Source organism: Arachis hypogaea, chromosome 16 (genome assembly GCF_003086295.3).
Source record: "Arachis hypogaea cultivar Tifrunner chromosome 16, arahy.Tifrunner.gnm2.J5K5, whole genome shotgun sequence".
NCBI classification, from domain to species: domain Eukaryota; kingdom Viridiplantae; phylum Streptophyta; class Magnoliopsida; order Fabales; family Fabaceae; genus Arachis; species Arachis hypogaea.
The window spans coordinates 52,712,570-52,732,351 of NC_092051.1; the positions used below are offsets into that span (position 1 = coordinate 52,712,570).

General features: G+C 39.4%; 1 non-coding gene across 1 annotated transcript; it reads left to right on the plus strand.

The window, feature by feature from the left end:
• Nucleotides 1–14,523: 14,523 nt before the first annotated feature.
• LOC112760174 (small nucleolar RNA R71) lies at nt 14,524–14,630 on the plus strand. The gene has a single exon (XR_003180626.1). It is a non-coding gene; the product is annotated as a small nucleolar RNA R71 (small nucleolar RNA).
• The last annotated feature ends 5,152 nt before the right edge of the window (nt 14,631–19,782 follow it).

The following is a 19,782-nucleotide window of genomic DNA, read 5'->3' on the forward strand; positions in this document are numbered from 1 at the left end:
AGTCCTTTTATGATTTGAGACTTTGACCTTGAATGGATGCAAACATGACTAAGGGTAGGACTAAGTGTTTAACACATGCATGAATAATTTTGTTTTAATGCCACAAAAAACTCCTAGATCCTTGAGGGTTCTTTCAAGTATAAGCTTCAGGGGTCCTTTTTATTGATTGTCACCTTGAAGTAGTAAGAGTTTTTTCATTTTCTTTTTGGTTGTTCTTTCTTTTCTATTTATTGACCACGATTCTAAGTGTTTTGTCTCAAGACAACCCTTTAGTTAGGCTTTCAATTAGCACTCCTAAACCAGTTGGCTTTAGGGTACTAGGTGTTGAAACACCCTTAAGAATTTACTTGCCCAGGTCTCTTCTTGACACATCTTCACTACAAGCATCTACTAGGGTTTCCAACTCTTTTGAGCTTTTTAATGTTTCTTTCCATCCTAGCAGTTGATGCTCAGAGCCTTGGGTCTTTATTGCTTACTACTTCTTGGTTCTATGGATGTTCAAGGAACACCCCTTAACCTCTACTTGTCATACCTTCTAAGCTTAGTTGCTTTTCATGACTCATTTTCTTTTCAGTTCATTCAAGGTTCTACACTTATTTCCTTGTCCTTTAGTTTTTGAATGATCTCTCTTGGTATTAGTCTCTTTTACTCTTATTCTTGCACAACTCACAACAACTCTTATGGAGACAAACTATTCTTTTATTGATGTTAAAAAGACTTAAAATTAACATTGCATTTTCTTTCTTGTACTTCAAAGGACTCACAAAAGACTTCAGGACATGAGAAAAGAAAACTAACCATGAAAAATAAACTATCCTAATGTTGCAATTTATTCTTAGATAGAATTTAAAACATAGAGAAAACTAAGCAGAATTCAAAAATTAGAGAGTGTCAACCATGGAACTTAACAACCATGAGCAGCTTCAGTTCATTGGCCCTTTTCCTTTGTCTTTCTTCTTGGAGGGAGAGGAGTCTTCATCATCCTTCTTAGAGGATCCCTCTTGTGCCTTTGTGTCTCTGGGCTTCCAAAATCCTAGCCTCCTTATGTAATTTCTTTCATCCTCCTTGTGTTTGGCCAAAATTTCTTCTTGTCTTGCACTCAACTCCTCCATTCCTTGCATGAATGTTGGGTATCAGGGTTTAAAGCAGCCAGAGCATTACACAAGTGATTCAGCTCCACTTGTGTGTTGATATCATATTGCCTCCTTGAAATGGTTCTAGCATCATAAAGATTCCTGAACTCAGCAAGGTTCCTCTATTGCCATTTGTTCTGCTCCACTATTTTGTTGAGTGCACTTTGCATCTCGCCGCAGTCAAACTATTCTTGCTATTCCTTCCTCATGTGCTCTAGACTCCCTTGGAGTTGTTGTATATTCTCATTCACTTGGTTCCATTGTTGTTGTTGATTATCCTTAAGTTGGTTGACATCTTGTCTCAGATGATGTAGCTCTCCCTTCATTTGGTGTACGTCTTCTTGCAGTTGTTCCCAGTTGAAACCTTCAGGAAATTGTTGGTATTGTTGGTATGGTGGTGGTTGGAGTGCTAGGAAATGTGGTTGCTCTTCAACTTCCTCCTCTTGTTGTTGTTGCTCTTGTGGCTCATGGCCATGAACTCTAGGCCCCCTTCTTCTCTCAAGTGGGTGGACAGCTACCACTTTGGCCATCTTCTTGGCAGTGATGGGCTTGTCTTGTTCCACTAGCACTTCATCAATAATTTTCTCCACCCCTGCTTTATCACATAGCCTTTGGATAATGCTGGGGAATGCCAACCTTGAGCTATCTTTGGTGCTTTTCAGCACTTTGTTGATGTTGTTGGCAATCAACTCCCCAACATTGACATTTTTTCCTCTCATTATGCTGTATATGAGCACAACTCTCTCTTTAGTCACCTCTGAAGTGTTGGATGTGGGAATTAGAGACCTTCAAATCTCTTTTTCTCACCTGGTTGGGCCTCCCATCCTTGTCATTTATCCATTGCACATTCAACACACATATCTCATTGAGGATTTCACCAAATCCTGGGTCTTGTTGCTTCATTCTTTCCTCATAGCTCTGGGTGGAGTTTGTCCACTTCACCATTAACATCCTCTCTATGTTGGAGGGGATATAATCATTAGACTTCCCCCTCACATAGCTAAGATAGCCATAGGGTTGTCCTGGCTGAGGCACAGCATTGGCATAGAACTCTCTCACCAAGCTTTCCACCACCTTCCTTGGTAGGTTGTACAAGAGTGCCCAGCCTCTATTGTTTATCTCCCTGTTGATCTCAGGGTGCTCATTTCTCCCCAGCTGGAAACCTACCTCTGGGATGATTTGCCTCTCACTCACCCAACCATAAAAGTGGTTTTGGTTGAATGAGGAGGGGAACTTGTACTCATTGAAGCTTGAACTTGAGGATCTAGAAATTGGTTCCTTGGTCTTTCTTTTCTTTGATGCTGAGGTTTTTGGTGGTGCCATTGGGTTGAAAAAGGGTGTTTGAAGGTTTAAAGAAAGTTGGGAAATGTTGCAAGAGAAAGCAAGCAAAACACAGTTTTGCTCCAACACCAAACTTAGGACTTGATTGTCCCAATCAAGAAAAGAAAAAGAAGTAGGAAAAGAAAGGTAAGGGAAAGAGAAAAGATATGAAAAGAAGGAAGGAATTGTGTGGGTTCTTTTCATGTGTGAAGTTGGGGTTTGAAGTGGGAGGAGAGGTGGAAAAGTGAGGGGCTTTTATAGGGGGTGGAAAGTGTGGTCTGAATGGTAGGAAGTAAAATCAATTCAATGTTTTTCCACTTGGGGAGTGGCGCCTAGCATGGGAAGAGGCGCCAACCCTTATCCCTTTTGGCTTCTGCAAGTGTTGAGTTCCAAAGTGCAAGTACACTTTGACTTCTTGCTTTGTGAGCTATCAATCATGTGGGCCCCATTCTCTCTCCTGAAAATACAAACCTAAGACCCCATTAGTAATGACAAAAGAACCCTTCACATTCCTTATAGTGTGAGGCAATGAAATTGCAACTGATGAGTGTCCCTTGGGACACCAAACTTAATCCCATTGCATCATAATAAATTGGGTTCATCATTGGGTTTTTAATGTGTTCATAAAGGTAAAATAATTCCAATCCTTTCATATCCTTTCACTTCTAACCTCTTCTGAACACATTTAAACCACGTTCATGCTCTCACGAATTTATTAAATGCTTTTAAATTGAGTAGTATTGGGCTTGCTAGGTGATCCTTGTATGGTGGTGGCCACACCAAACTTAATCTCTGGGCTTACTCTTCAAAATTAATTTATCCAAATGGTTGTAAGCCTATATTAAGTGGGTAAGTGGCCACACCAAACTTAGCTTTTTGGCTAGTTCTCAGCCCAATTATTCATCCTTAGTACATATATTCATCAGATTGCATTTCCAGAATAAAAGAAAATAGAATGTAAGGGTCTCTTAACTACCAAAACTGATATTAAACTTCCTAATCTACCACTTACACTCTACCTCTAGAAGGTAATGAAACACAAATATTAACCTGAAACTTAAACTATCTAAATCAACAAATTTAAGCTACTTCTAAGAAAGAAGTAAATCAAAAGTATATAAGGTGTTGGGGTGCCTCCCAACTAGCGCTTCTTTATCATCATTAGCTTGACGTTCTTCCTTTCTTAGCTGAAGTTGTAGCTCACTCTCTTCTTATCCAGTGAGTCCTCTAAGTAATGCTTGAGTATATGGCCATTCACAGTGAAGGTCCTTTGTTTTTTGTCCTCCATAAGCTCTACATGACCATACGGAAACACCTTGAGGATGGTGAAAGGTCCTGACCATCGAGACTTAAGCTTCCCAGGGAAGAACTTGAGTCTTGAATTATACAGCAGCACCTTCTGTCCTTCAGTGAACTCCCTCCTTGCTATCTTCTGATCATGCCACTTTTTTGTGTTCTCCTTGTAGATCTTTGCATTCTCATATACTTGATTCTTAAATTCCTCCAACTCATTGAGTTGCATTAGCCTCCTTTCTCCAGTAGCTTGATCATCAAAGTTCAACATTTTCAGAGCCCAGAATACTCTATGCTCAAGCTCAATTGGTAAGTGACAAGCCTTGTCAAACACCAATTGGTATAGAAACATCCCAATAGGTGTTTTAAAGGCTGTCTTGTAGGCCCATAATGCATCATCCAGCTTCTTAGACCAATCCTTTCTTGAGCTTCCAACAATTTTTTTCAGAATTTTTTTGAGCTCCCTATTTGAAATTTTTGCTTGCCCGTTGGTCTGTGGATGGTATGGAGTTGCCACTTTGTGCTTGACTCTATACTTGAAAAGGAGTGTCTCAAGTTGCTTGTTGCAGAAGTGTGCTCCTCCATCACAAATAAAGGCTATAGGAACTCCAAATCTACTAAAAATGTTCCTTCTCAAGAAGCTTAATACAACCTTGTTGTCATTTGTTGTAGTGGCTATGGCTTCTACCCACTTTGACACATAATCTACAGCCACCAATATATAATTGTTTGAGTAGGAGGATGGAAAAGGTCTCATAAAATCAATTTCCCACACATCAAACAACTCTAACTCCATTATGAACCTCTGTGGCATCTCATTTTTCTTGGGTAGATTGTCAGCCCTTTGGCATTCATCACACCTTGATACCAAGTCCTTTGTATCCTTGAACATGGTTGGCCAATAGAATCTACATTGTAGCACCTTTGCTGCAGTTCTTTTCCTACTAAAATAGCCTCCATATGCAGATCCATGACATTGCCAAAGCACTTCTTCATCCAATCAGTCTTACTCCTTTCCATGGCTGGCTTTATGTGATACATCACCACTGTCAATGGCTACTTTCGGTCATCTCTCGGGAAAATGATCCAATGCCCTGTCACGGCACGGCTAATCGTCTGGAGGCATCACCCTTGTCAATGGCTTTATCTTATCCTCTCAGTGAATAATATGCTCACGCACCCTGTCACAGCACGGCTATTCATCTGTCGGTTCTTGATCATGCTGGAATAGGATTTACTATCCTTTTGCGTCTGTCACTAACGCCCTGCAATCGCGAGTTTGGAGATCGTCACAGTCATTCATTCATTGAATCCTACTCGGAATACCACAGACAAGGTTTAGACCTTCCAGATTCTCTTGAATGCTGCCATCATTCTAGCTTACGCCACGAAGATTCTGGTTAGGAGATCTAAGAGATATTCATTCTAGCTTATTTCATGTAGAATGGAGGTGTTTGTCAGGCACGTGTTCATAGGGGAGAATGGTGATGAGCGTCACACATAATCATCACCTTCATCATGTTCTTGGGTGTGAATGGATATCTTAGAAGTGAAATAAGATGAATTGAATAGAAAACAGTAGTACTTTGCATTAATCTTTGAGGAACAGCAGAGCTCCACACCTTAATCTATGGAGTGTAGAAACTCTACCGTTAAAAATACATAAGTGAAGGTCCAGGCATGGCCGAGATGGCCAACCCCCTAAAACGTGATCAATAGTCTCCTAAGATGAACAATGGATTAAAACTAAGACCAAAGATACCTAATACAATAGTAAAAGGTCCTATTTATAATAAACTAGCTACTAGGGTTTACATGAGTAAGTAATTGATGCATAAATCCACTTCCTGGGCCCACTTGGTGTGTGTTTGGGCTGAGCTTGAGTGTTGCACGTGTAGAGGTCCTTCTTGGAGTTGAACGCCAGCTTTTGTGCCAGTTTGGGCGTTCAACTCTGGTTTTGGCTCCTTTTCTGGCGCTGGACGCCAGATTTGGGTAGAAAGCTGGCGTTGAACGCCAGTTTATGTCATCTATTATTGGCCAAAGTATGAACTATTATATATTTCTGGAAAGCCCTGGATGTCTACTTTCCAACACAATTAGAAGCGCGCCATTTCGAGTTCTGTAGCTCCAGAAAATCCACTTTGAGTGCAGGGAGGTCAGAATCCAACAGCATCAGCAGTCCTTCTTCAACCTCTGAATCTGATTTTTGCTTAAGTCCCTCAATTTCAGTCAGAAAATACCTGAAATCACAGAAAAACACACAAACTCATAGTAAAGTCCAGAAATGTGAATTTAACATAAAAACTAATGAAAACATCTCTAAAAGTAACTAGATCCTACTAAAAACATACTAAAAACAATGTCAAAAAGCGTATAAATTATCCGCTCATCACAACACCAAACTTAAATTGTTGCTTGTCCCCAAGCAACTGAAAATCAAATAGGATAAAAAGAAGAGAATATGCTATAAATTCCAAACTGTCAGTGAAACATGGCTTCAATCATATGAGCGGGACTTATAGCTTTTTGCCTCTTGAATAGTTTTGGCATCTCACTTTATCCATTGAGGTTCAGAATGATTGGCATCTATAGGAACTTCAGATTTTGAATAGTGTTATTGATTCTCCTAGTTCAGTTTGATGATTCTTGAACACAGCTTCTTTATGAGTCTTGGCCGTGGCCCTAAGCACTTTGTTTTCCAGTATTACTACCGGATACATAAATGCCACAGACACATAATTGGGTGAACCTTTTCAGATTGTGACTCAGCTTTGCTAAAGTCCCCAATTAGAGGTGTCCAGGGTTCTTAAGCACACTCTTTTTTTTTGCTTTGGACCTTGACTTTAACCGCTCAGTCTCAAGTTTTCACTTGACACCTACACGCCACAAGCACATGGTTAGGGACAACTTGGTTTAGCCGCTTAGATCAGGATTCTATTCCTTTAGGCCCTCCTATCCACTGATGCTCAAAGCCTTTGGATCCTTTTTATTTCCCTTGCCTTTTGGTTTTAAGGGTTATTGGCTTTTTCTTTCTATTTTTTTTTCGCCTACCTTTTTTTTTTTTCTGCAAGCTTTGTTCTTTGCTGCTTTTTCTTGCTTCAAGAATCATTTTTATGATTTTTCAGATTATCAAATAACATGTCTCCTAGTCATCATTCTTTCAAGAGCCAACATATTTAACATTCTTAAACAACAACTTCAAAAGACATATGCACTGTTCAAGCATACATTTAGAAAACAAGAAGCATTGTCACCACATCAATATAATTAAGCTAAGTTCAAGGATAAATTCGAAACTCATGTATTTCTTGTTCTTTTGATTTAAAACATTTTTTTTAAGAGAGGTGATGGATTCATAGGACATTCATAACTTTAAGACATAGTTACTACTATTGATGATCATGTAATGAAGTCACAAACATAGATAAGCACATATCATAGAAAACGAAAAACAGAAGAAATAAGAACAAGGAATGAATCCACCTTAGTGATGGTGGCGTTTCCTTCTTGAGGAACCAATGATGTCCTTGAGCTCTTCTATGTCTCTTCCTTGTCTTTATTGCTCCTCCCTCATTGCTTTTTGATCTTCTCTTATTTCATGAAGCATGATGGAGTGCTCTTGATGTTCCACCCTTAGTTGCTTCCAATAATTGTGTGGAAGAAAATGTATCCCCTGAGGTATCTCAGGGATCTGTTGATTTGCAGTCAAATGTTCTACCACTGAGCTATAGACCTTTGATGGAAGCTTTTGTCTTCCCTTTCCTCTTTCTAGAGGTTTCTCTGGCCTTAGGTGCCATCAATGGTTATGGAAAAAACAAAAAAAGCTATGCTTTTTACCACACCAAACTTAGAATGTTGCTCGCCCTCGAGCAAAAGAAGAAGGAATAGAAGAAGAAGAAGATATGGAGGAGATGGAGGGATGTGTGTATGGATGTGAGTGGTGGATGTGAGTGGTGGGTGGGAATCCTGTGAGATTCACAGATCCTGAGATGATCCTGTGGGTCCACAGATCCTGAGATGATCCTGTGGGGTCCACAGATCTTGAGGTGTCAAGGCATTTACATCCCTGCACCAATTTAGGCATGCAAAATGCCCTTGCACACAACTCTGGGCGTTTAGCGCCAGGTTGGTGCCCATTTTGGGCATTCAACAACCATTTGTTGCCATTTCTGGGCGTTCAGCGCCAGGATGTTGCCCATTTTGGGCGTTCAGCGCCAGAACCATGCTCTGTTCTGGCGTTTGAACGCCAGGCAGATGCTCCTCCAGGGTGTGATTTTTCTTCTGCTGTTTTTGTTTCCGTTTTCAATTTTTATATTTATTTTGTGACTCCACATGATCATGAACCTACAAAGACATATAACTAAGAAAAATATAGTTAGATAAATAAAAATTGGGTTGCCTCCCAACAAGCGCTTCTTTAATGTCAATAGCTTGACAGTGGGCTCTCATGGAGCCTCACAGATGTGCAGAGCTTTGTTGAGACTCTCCAACACCAAACTTAGAGTTTGGATATGGGAGTTCAACACCAAACTTAGAGTTTGGTTGTGGCCTCTGATGTGCATAAACTTGATATGCTACGATTTAGGAAATTGCACGATCGGCAAAATTCCTTCCGGCAAGTGCACCGGTTATCGTCAAGTAAAAACTCACAATAGAGTGAGGTCGAATCCCACAAGGATTGGTTGAGTGAGCAATTCGGATTAGAAGTATGTTCTAGTTGAGCGGAATCAAGATTTAGATGAGAATTGCGGAATGTAAAATTGCATGAATTAAAGAGCGAGAAGCTAAATTGCTGAAATTAAAAGGGATGGGGGTGATTGCATGAATTTAATTGCAGAATGTAAAGAGAAAGTGGTAAATCAGGAATGGGGAGTTCATTGGGTGTTAGGAGATATTGAGATCTCCGAATCAAAACAACTTTTATCCCTTCCTCAACCAATGCATTCATTGAATTTTGCTTGGCAATCTTATATGATTGGATCCCAATCCCTTGGCTCACCAATTCTCTCTAAAAACAAACAAATTCCCAATCCCTTGGTTTAAATGTTCATAAGAAGAGATGATGCTCGATCACTGATTATACCACACAGTTTCATGAACCACAATTTGGTAGGATTACATGTCACAATATCCATCCAAACCCCAATCCAATTCACTGTGAGAAAGCTTCTCTAGCATGAATCCTCCATTCCTTTCCCAAGGTTCCGAAGGATTCCAATTATGGGTAGTTTCTTTCCCAAGACAACTACCCAATGGAATTAGATCGAGAAGCTTTCTAACAAAATTCAAGAGAAAAGATTGAAGAAGAAGATAAACTATTATTGATTCATTGAATTACAATAGAGCTCCCTAACCCAATGAAAGGGGTTTAGTGAGTCATAGCTCTGAATTCAATTACAAAGATATGAAAACTAGCCAAATGAAAAGGTAAAAGTCCCCCCTAACTTAAATTCTATCCTATTTATACACTTTCTATATTGAGCTTCTGTTGTGTTTCTTAGGCTTTGAGGCCTCTCCCTGCTTTCCTTTTGCCTTGGGTTTATGATCCATAATCTTGATGAGGCTGTTGATCCAAAATCTGCAACATTCATTGAGCCAACTTAGTGATAATCAAATAATGACACATGACTCAATAAATTGAAATTTCAGACTCATCAATCCTTCAGGCCCAATCCCCTAAACCATGATATTCAATTGGGTTTCATACCAGAGTAAGTTTAAGTTAATGTTTGTGCTCAAATACTAACTTAAACCGCAATATTGTTGGCCCAGAAACCTTTTCCAAGAGTGGCGTTTAAGTTGCAGTTTAAGCTTAAACTGTAGCTTAAACGCCAGACACTTCCAGTGATGCCTTTTGTGGAAGCACGTTTAAGCTTCAGTTTAAGGTTAAACTGAAGCTTAAACGTGGAAATGGAAGAAGGCAGCCCTGGAGGGTAACTTAGTCGAACACGTTTAAGCTTCAGTTTAAGGTTAAACTGAAGCTTAAACGTGGAGATAGAAAAGGCAGCCCTGGAGGTCGAACACGTTTAAGCTTCAGTTTAAGGTTAAACTGGAGCTTAAACGTGGAAATGGAAGAAGGCATCCTGGAGGTCGAACACGTTTAAGCTCCAGTTTAAGGTTAAACTGGAGCTTAAACGTGGAAGCTGAGAAAGGTAGCCCTGGAGGTGTCGAACACGTTTAAGCTCCAGTTTAAGGTTAAACTGGAGCTTAAACGTGGAAATGGAGAAAGCAACCCTGGAGGAGAAAACTTGGTCGAACACGTTTAAGCTCCAGTTTAAGGTCAAACTGGAGCTTAAACGTGGAAATGGCTCCCTGGTGCACTTCCCATTTCTGGCGTTTAACCTCCAGTTTAAGGTTAAACTGGAGGTTAAACGTGGAAATGCTTCCTGATTGGCATTCTCATTCTGGCGTTTAACCTCCAGTTTAAGGTTAAACTGGAGGTTAAACGTGGAATGCTTCTTAGGTGAGACTTTCATTCTGGCGTTTAACCTCCAGTTTAAGGTTAAACTGGAGGTTAAACTTCAATTCCAGCATTATATGGCTTGGTAGTTTAAGTTCCAGTTTAAGCTTAAACTGGAACTTAAACTCCACATGTGATATTCAAGCTTCCTTTATTGATTTTGTTGCTTCCTTGCCTAGCCTCTTCTTCCCTGAAATCATCCAAACAATTGCATCAAAGTCTTGCAAAATTTCATGAGAAATCTTCCATTCATAGCATTCAAGTAATATAACTAAAAACTCATGGAATTTGCATCAAAATCTTCATGTTGAATGATTTAAGACAAGCATGACTATTTAGCCCAAATGATTACTTAAGGCTCAAGAAAATGCATAAAACAACTAAAAATAAAAGAAAAAGGCTAGTGAAACTAGCCTAAGATGCCTTGGCATCATGGTGCACGAATTGTAAATCACACTTTTCACAACTTGTACCACTAACCAGCAAGTGCACTGGGTCGTCCAAGTAATACCTTAAGTGAGTAAGGGTCGATCCCACGGAGATTGTCGGCTTGAAGCAAGCTATGGTTATTTTGTAATTATTAGTCAGGAAATCAATGATAAGAGTGATTATATTTATAAAGAGTAAAAAGCATAAGTTAAATAGTACTTGTTATGCAGTAATGGAGAACATATTGAGGTTTTGGAGATGCTCTGTCTTATGAATCTCTGATTTCCTACTGTCTTCTTCTTCACGCACGCAGGTCTCCTTCCATGGCAAGCTGTATGTTGGTGGATCACCGTTGTCAATGGCTACCATCCGTCCTCTCAGTGAAAATGGTCCAAATACGTTGTCACCGCACGGCTAATCATCTGTCAGTTCTCACTTATGTTGGAATAGGATCCATTGATCCTTTTGCGTTTGTCACTACGCCCAACACTTGTGAGTTTGAAGCTCGTTACAGTCATCCCATCCCAGATCCTACTCGGAATACCACAGACAAGGTTTAGACTTTTCGGATCTCAGGAACGGACGCCAATAGTCCTAGCCTATACCACGAAGACTCTGATCATGAACCAAGAGGCTAAGAGATATACACTGAATCTAAGGTAGAGAATGGTGATGAGTGTCACGGATCATCACATTCATCAGGGTGAACTCCGAGTGAATATCTTAGAATAGACAAAGCGTGATTGAATAGAAAACTGTAGTAATTGCATTAATTCATCGAAACACAGCAGAGCTCCTCACCCCCAACCATGGGGTTTAGAGACTCATGCCGTCAGAAATACAATGTAAAGTGTTAAAATGTCATGATGTACAAAATAAATCTCTAAAAGTTTAAATACTAAACTAGTAACCTAGGTTTACAGAAAATGAGTAAACTACGACAGATAGTGCAGAAATCCACTTCCGGACCCACTTGGTGTGTGCTGGGGCTGAGACTTGAGCTTTACACGTGCCTAGGCTATTTCTGGAGTTAAACGCCAGGTTGTAACCTATTTTGGGCGTTTAACTCCAACTTGTAACCTGTTTCTGGCGTTTAACGCCAGAATGGAACATGGAACTGGCGTTAAACGCCCGTTTACGTCATTTATCTTTGAGCAAAGTATGGACTATTATATATTGCTGGAAAACCCTGGATGTCTACTTTCCAACGCAATTGAGAGCGCGCCAATTGGTCTTCTGTAGCTCCAGAAAATCCATTTCGAGTACAGAGAGTTCAGAATTCAACAGCATCTGCAGTCCTTTTTCAGCCTCTGAATCAGATTTTTGCTCAGGTCCCTCAATTTCAGCCAAAAAATACCTGAAATCACAGAAAAACACACAAACTCATAGTAAAGTCCAGAAATGTGAATTTTGAATAAAAACTAATAAAAATATACTAAAAAGTAATTAAAACATGCTGAAAACTACTTAAAAATAATGCCAAAAAGTGTATAAATTATCCGCTCATCAGAGAGCATGCACCTTTGGAATGTTGCAAGTCCATTGCACAATCCAAAGGGTATTCTTCTATAAGCAAAGACACCATATGGACAAGTAAATGAGGTTTTCTCCTAGTCATTAGGGTCTACAACAATTTGGTTATAGCCAGAATAACCGTCCAAAAAGCAATAATATTCATGTCCGGCCAGTCTCTCAAGCATACGATCCATGAAAGGCAGAGGAAAGTGATCCTTCCTGGTGGCTTCATTAAGCTTCCTATAGTCAATGCACATACGCCGGCCAGTCACTGTTCTTGTTGGTATCAGCTCATTCTTCTCATTTGGTACAACAGTGACCCCTCCTTTCTTTGGCACTACTTGCACAGTGCTTACCCAAGGGCTGTCTGAGATGGGGTAAATCACCCCTGCTTGCCACAATTTTAACACCTTTTTTTGGAACACTTCATTCATGGTTGGGTTCAGCCTTCTTTGTTGCTGTCTTGAGGGCTTAGCACCTTCTTCAAGTAGGATCTTGTGCATGCAGATTGAAGGACTAATTCCTTTTAAGTCTGCAAGTGTCCATCCTATAGCATCCTTATGTTGTTTCAGCACTTGGATAAGCTCCTCTTTTTGTTCCTTACTCAAGCTTGAGTTAATGATCACTGGGTAAGTGTTGTTGTCACCCAAATATGCATATTTCAAACTTGGAGTAAGGTTTTCAGCTCCAGTTTTGGTGCCTCCACTTCCTTGTTGTCCTTATGGTTCAACATGATTGAATTCTCCATGGTTCCTTGTGGTAATTCTTCACCTGGTACGTGTTGTTCTAGCTCCATAATCTCTTCACATTGTTCTTCCTACAACACTCCTTGAACTATCTTCTCTATGGTATCTACCATCATGCACCCTCCTATAGATTCCTTGGGGTAACTCATTGCCTTAAAGACATTGAAGACCATCTTCTTCTATATCCAACACAACAAAGTCAGCTGGGAAAATAAAGTCTCCCATCTTTACCAACAAGTCTTCTACCACCCCATGAGGGAATTTGAATGTTCTATCAGCCAATTGGAGTGCCATCCTTGTTGGTTTGGCTTCCTCAATCTTCATCCTTCTCATCATGGCCAAGGACATGAGATTGATGCTAGCTCCCAGGTCACACAATACTTTTTCAATGTTGATATCCCCTATGATGCAGGGGATTTGGAAATTCCCAGGGTCTTTGGCATAGAGTGGCATTTGCTCCAATGCCTCAACAAATTGTATGTTGATTTGGAGCTTCTTGAAGATATTTAAGAATCTAGAGAACTGGCTATCCTTTCCATCCTTCCTCAGCCTTTGTGGATATGGCGCCTTTGGCACATAAGGCTTCAAGACTGGCTTTAGTGAGGATGGGGCAGGGGTTTATTCTTCATTCTTATTTTCAGGCTTTTCTGTAGCTTCTTTTCCTTGGTTGGCCTGGCTTGGCATTGCATCTTCTACAACTTTTCCATTTCTAAGTGTGATGGCCTTGCATTCCCCTCTTATGTTAGCCATAGTATCACTGGAAAATGTATGTGTAGACATTGGAATTTGTTTGGATAAAATCCCTACTTGTGCTTTCAATTTTGAGATTGCTGCGCCTTGATTCTTCAGATTTGATCTGTATTCTTCTTGGTTGACATCTATCTTTCTATCAGCCTGTGTTTGTCTCTCCAAAAGAGTGGAGATAGCTTCTGTCAGCTGTGATGACAGTTGTGCTATTGCAGCCTCTACTCTCTCAAAGTTGCTCTTGATTTCACATGGTTGTATGGTTGAGGTTGATGTGTCTTGATGGTGGTTATTGTGTGGTTGCTGGGTGGAATGATATGATGTGTTTTATGAGTTATGGTAAGGTCTGTTGTTGCTTGATTGATGGTTGGGGTTGTGATTGTGGTATTGATCGGCTTTGTATGGCTTGTTATGGTCTTGGTTGTGGCTTTGTTAGTTCCCTCACCCAAAATTTGGGTAGTTCTTCCAACCTAGGTTGTATGTCTTGGAGTTTGGATCATATGGTGGTCTAGAATTATTCACATAGTTAGCTTGCTCCTATTCACATTCAGCTTCTGGTGCATCTCCTTCTTGTTGAAGGGCTTGGGCTTGAATGGCTGAGACTTGATTATTCTCCATCTTCTTGGTCAAGGTTGCTAGTTGTGCAGTAATCACTTTGTTTTGGGCTAATAGGGCATCCATTAAATTGAGCTCCATTACACCTCTCTTTTGAGTTCTATCTGAAGCATAGAAATACTCATTCTCAGCCACAGTCTCAATGACATCTATGGCTTCTTCAATGGTTTTCTTCTTATTGAGTGAGCCTCCTGAAGAATGATCTACCACTTGCTTTGACTCATATAACAGCCCTTCATAGAAAATGTGTAGTTGTACCCACTCATTGAAGAAGTCTGGTGGGCATTTCCTTGTCAAATCTTTGAACCTCTCCCAGGCCTCATAAAGTGTTTCACCATCTTACTGTCTGAAAGTTTGCACCTCAGCTCTTAGCCTGTTGACTCTCTGTGAAGGGTAGAATCTTGCTAGAAACTTATTCACAACATCATCCCATGTGGTTAAGCTCTCCTTGGGAAATGCTTCCAACCACTTTGCTGCCTTATCTCTGAGCGAGAAAGGGAACAAAAGTAGCTTGTAGGTGTCAAGGTGTACACCATTGGACTTCACAGTGTCACAAATCCTCAAGAATGTAGTGAGATATTGGTTCGGGTCTTCTTGGGCACCTCCTCCATATGAACAGTTATTCTGGACAAGTGTGATGAGTTGAGGTTTCAACTCAAAATTGTTAGCATGGATTGTTGGTTTGAGGATGCTGCTGCCACAGTTTCCTAGATTTGGGTTGATGTAGGAGCCTAAGACTCTCCTCTCTTGCCCAACATGATTGCTAGCATCCTCTCCAACATTGTTATGCACTTCTTCCTCCATAGTAATTCTCAGATCTTCCCCCACTACTTCCTCTCCAACTATGCCTTTACCTCTTGCTTCCCTCCTTAATCTAAGGAAGGTCCTCTCAGGTTCACTATCGAAGGAAGATGAAGTTTCTCCCCTTCTACCTGTCATGCATTCAACAAACAGCAAGCAGAGGGCAACTGAAGAAATCACTCTTGTCAGGATTAGTGGTTAGCTTGGTTGATGCAATTAATCAAACAGTTAGAAAAATGGAAATATGAACAACGAATGACTGAAATGATCAAAGTAAAAAAGAAAACAGAATGGAAAGAAGAAGAATTAAAGAACTAAAAGAAAAATAACAAGGTAATTAAATTGCTTAATCTAGCTTTCCAATCAATTTAATCATTGTCAAATTCAAACCAATCCCCGACAACGGCGCCATAAAACTTGATGACTGGAATTCACTCCCCATATAAAAATGATGAATCCATTCTTTTGGCAAGCGCACCAAAATTATCGTCAAGTAATAACCCACAGTGGAGTGGGATCGTATCCACAGAGATTGGTAGATTTGAGCAATTTTAATCAATTGGTGAATTAGTCAAGCTAAACAGAATAGATTGTGATTACAGAATTATAAATGGGCAGAATTATAAATGACTCAAAAGTAAAGAAAATCAGTAAAGTGAAGAAATGGAAATGGCAAGAATGTAAAGGGCAGAAACTTAAATGACTTAATTGTAAATGGAAATGGGGATCGGCAAAATGTAAAGGAAGCTATAAAGAAAGTGGAAGATAAGAATAGGGAAATTCATTGAGATCAGGAGATGTTGTCTCTTTGGATTAAATCCAGCTCATAGATCTTGATCAATAGCCAATTCCTTGGTCTAATTGCTCATGAAGAGAGATAAGCTTGGTCCTTGATTATACCACATATCATCATAGGTCCAAGTAGAGGGAGGATTATATGTCACCATATCCAAACACCAAAACCCAGATCCTACTCAAGTGTGAGAAGAGATTTCTAGCTTGGTTTTATGTTTCCTTTTCCAAGGTTCCCATGAAACCCATTTGGCATTCAATTTCTTTTCCAAGATAATTGAACACTAGCATTAAAACAAAATTCCTTCTAGCAAATCAAAGAGAAGATGAAGAGAAGAAGAAACTAACTATCATTAATCCATCAAGTACAACAGAGCTCTCTCTCTCAATGAGAGGGAATTTAGCTACTCATAGCTCAGAGAAAAGTACAAGAGATGGAGAGATGATAAAGTGAAAAAGTAAATCTAACAAAAAACTCTACTCCACATCTTAACTTCCCAACTGCTTAACCCCTTTTTCAGTATCTTCAGGGGGTATTTATACTACTCCTAGCACTAGAAAATAAAGGAATAACAAAAGTGAAAAGAAAAATAAAATTTAGAGGGAAAAGAAACTCAATAAATGTCATCTCCCAGCTGGCGTGTGATTGGCGCTTTAGTGGCGTGCCACCCCAACTCTGAATCTGGCTTGGCGTGCCACACCCAACTCTTCAAGCGGCACACCTTCCTTCATTGGCCTCCCTGGTGTGCCATGCCTTTGAGCCCAAGTGGCACGCCCAGGGTTCTTTAAGCACTTGTGTAGCCAGGCGTGCCACGCCTTCGACTTCAAGTGGCACGCCCAGTCCTTTTCAAAACCTTGGATAGCCTGGCGTGTGATGAGAGGACTTTTGTGTGGTTTAGAATTCGCACATGGATTCTCGTTGCAAGTATAGTTTCTAAACCAACAATAATCTTTTCATGCAAAAATTTGTTTGTCACTAAAACAAACCCCTAAAATCTATAAACCGAAGTATTTAAACCTCGGGTCGTTCTCCCTAGGAATTACAATGAAGTGTCTTGTTATTGGTTATGAGGTGTTTGGGGTTTTTGGATAAGAAACATGAAAATTAAATGGAAATGAAATTCAAATAACAAAAAGGCCTTGGCAAGGTTTGCTGGTTAAGGATCTTTATCCTAATCACTAACCACAACATGAGAATTGGCAAGGATCAACCCCATTAAGTCATCCTCTAACTAATAAAGGAAAGTCAAATGAGCTATGTCAATCCAAGTCCATAAGTCCTAGTTCTACACCAAATCAATTAGTAAGATCTAGAGTTAATGGCTCCCAATCGTAAATCATTTGGACAGTAGTAACTCAAGAATTCCTAAGTTACCTTCCCAAGCCAAGAGCACAAAATTCTATATTAAAATCCAACTAGGCATTTCATGAAATACTTAGAAAGCATAAAAGGAAAGTAAAATGAACTAAGCAATTCAACAATAAAAGAACATGAATCATAAATTGCATTAAAAGAGAAATAGAAGAACAAAAGTGCATCAACATAAAAGTAGAGAATTACAAGTATTAAAAGCTAAACTAGAGAGAGGAGAAGAAGAGGAACAAGAATTGATAAAGGAAAAGTAAATCAAAGCATGAAATTAAACTAGATCTAAGGGATTCTAATCTAGATCTAACCTAATCCTAATCCTAGAGAGAAGAGAGAGCTTATCTCTCTAAAACTAACTTTTCCCCCAAAAATTAAACTAAACTAAACTAGTGTGTAAAAGTATGTGAAAATATATGGATTCCTCTTCATTCCCTGGGTTAAATAGCATCAGAAATAAATTGGATTTGGGCCTGGGAAGCCCAGAAATCGTCTCCAGTGGATTCACTTTAAGTGGGTCACGTGCGGATATTGATGTGTACGCATACAGTGCGCGTGCGCGTCGCTTGACAATTTTCCACCCACGCGTACACGTTATGTGCACGTACGCGTCGCCATGCGACCTCACAATCCACGCGTGCGCATCAGCTGCGCGTGCGCGTCGTTGATCTTATCCCAAATCCTTGCTTTTCCATGATTTCTCCACTTTGCATGCTTTCCTCTCTATTCCTTTGATTCATTCCTAGCCTTTCCAATATGAAATCACTTAACAAATACATCAAGGAATCTAGTGGAATCAAAGGTAAATCAAGATTAACCAATTAAGGGCCTAGAAAGCATGTTTTCACACTTAAGCACAAATTAGGAGACAATCATGAAATCATGCTATTTTATTGAATAAATGTGGGTAAAAGGTCATAAAATATCCTAAATTAGGCACAAGATAAACCCTACAAAGGGGGTTTATCAACCTCCCCACACTTAAACCAAGCATGTCCTCATGCTTAAACCAAAGAGAACAAAGAGTATCAACATTTATTCAATGAAATCTAACTAAATGCAATCAACCTATATACAACTATCTACATGAATGCAATTGCTTGGGCAAAATAAATCAATTTCCAAGAAGCATATATGCACAAGGGCTAAAGGACAAGCAAGTCTAATCCACAATTGAATTGAGCTATTAAATATTTTTACAAACTTGCATGAAGAATGATGATCATAGGTGAAAACATGTAGTTGGGCCTCAAACCCTCACCGGATGTGTTTGCACTCTATTTGCTCAAGTGTTTAGGGTTGATTCACTCAATTCTCCCCTAATCATGCTTTCCAACATTTATTTTTCCTCTAACAATCAACATATATTTCATGCATGCATACACATATCATGAGGTCTTTTCATGGGTTGTAATGGGGTTAGGGTCAAGGTAGGATGCATATTTGGTCAAGTAAGCTTGAAATTTGAATCTTTGATAAGTTTAAACTTCCCACCTAACCTATGACATCCTATACAATTAAGTTCTAACCTAACTACCCATTTTTCACTTTTTCACATACACATGCATTCTTTTTCATTTCACAATACTTATGCATTGATCCTTATTGAGCTTCACTTTGGGGCATTTTGTCCCCTTTTTATTTCTTTTCTTTTTCTATATTTTTTTTCTTTTTCATATATTTTTTTCTTTTTCTTTTCTTTTTCTTTTCTTTTGGTTTTCTCATTTTTTTTCAAACTATGTACAAGAACATCAATGCATAAGGTCTATACATTTTAATTAACACATGAGCATGTACCCAGTTCTCAATATTTACAACAAAAATACAAACTACCCTTTTATTCTCCCAATGTCCCAAGATTCCCACGCTTAAATGATACACACACTCTAGCCTAAGCTAATCAAAGATCAAAATAAGGACTTTTATTGTTTTCCGCTTTAAGGCTTGTAATGTGCTAAATTAAAGAACAAAGTGGGTTAATCGTAGGCTCAAATTTGGCTAACAATGAAAGATAAAAGGTAAGGCTATTTGGGTAAGTGAGATAATGAAACAATGGCCTCAATCATATAAGTGCATGTCTACACAAAATAATGGACATAAAAAATCAAACAAATCAAGGATTACAATCATAGAAAGAGAATAATGCACACAAGAAGGAAAATAAGCGGTTATAAGATGTAACTACACCATTAGGCTCAAATCTCACTTGCTTGTGTTCTTAGCTCAAAACATGTTCCATAATGTATATATAATTCAAGCAAGTTCTATGAAAAGTTTTCACTCAAATCAATTGAGGTGCCCTATAGATAGAATTCTTGAAAAACCTCATTATTTTGACTAAGCTTATTGTGTATATAATGCAAAATTAAGAAAATGAAACAAAAATCCTAAAAACCTAAACTGAAATGCAAAAGTGTCGGGATTAGAGATTTGTCACCCAAAAGAGGCGCCGATCGGTCGGACGATCTCCCTACACTTAAAAGTTTGCACCGTCCTCGGTGCATTCAATGATGGGCAAGGGGGTATGGCGACTCTCCGGATTGCCAAGTTTAGTTGGTGGATCAACCG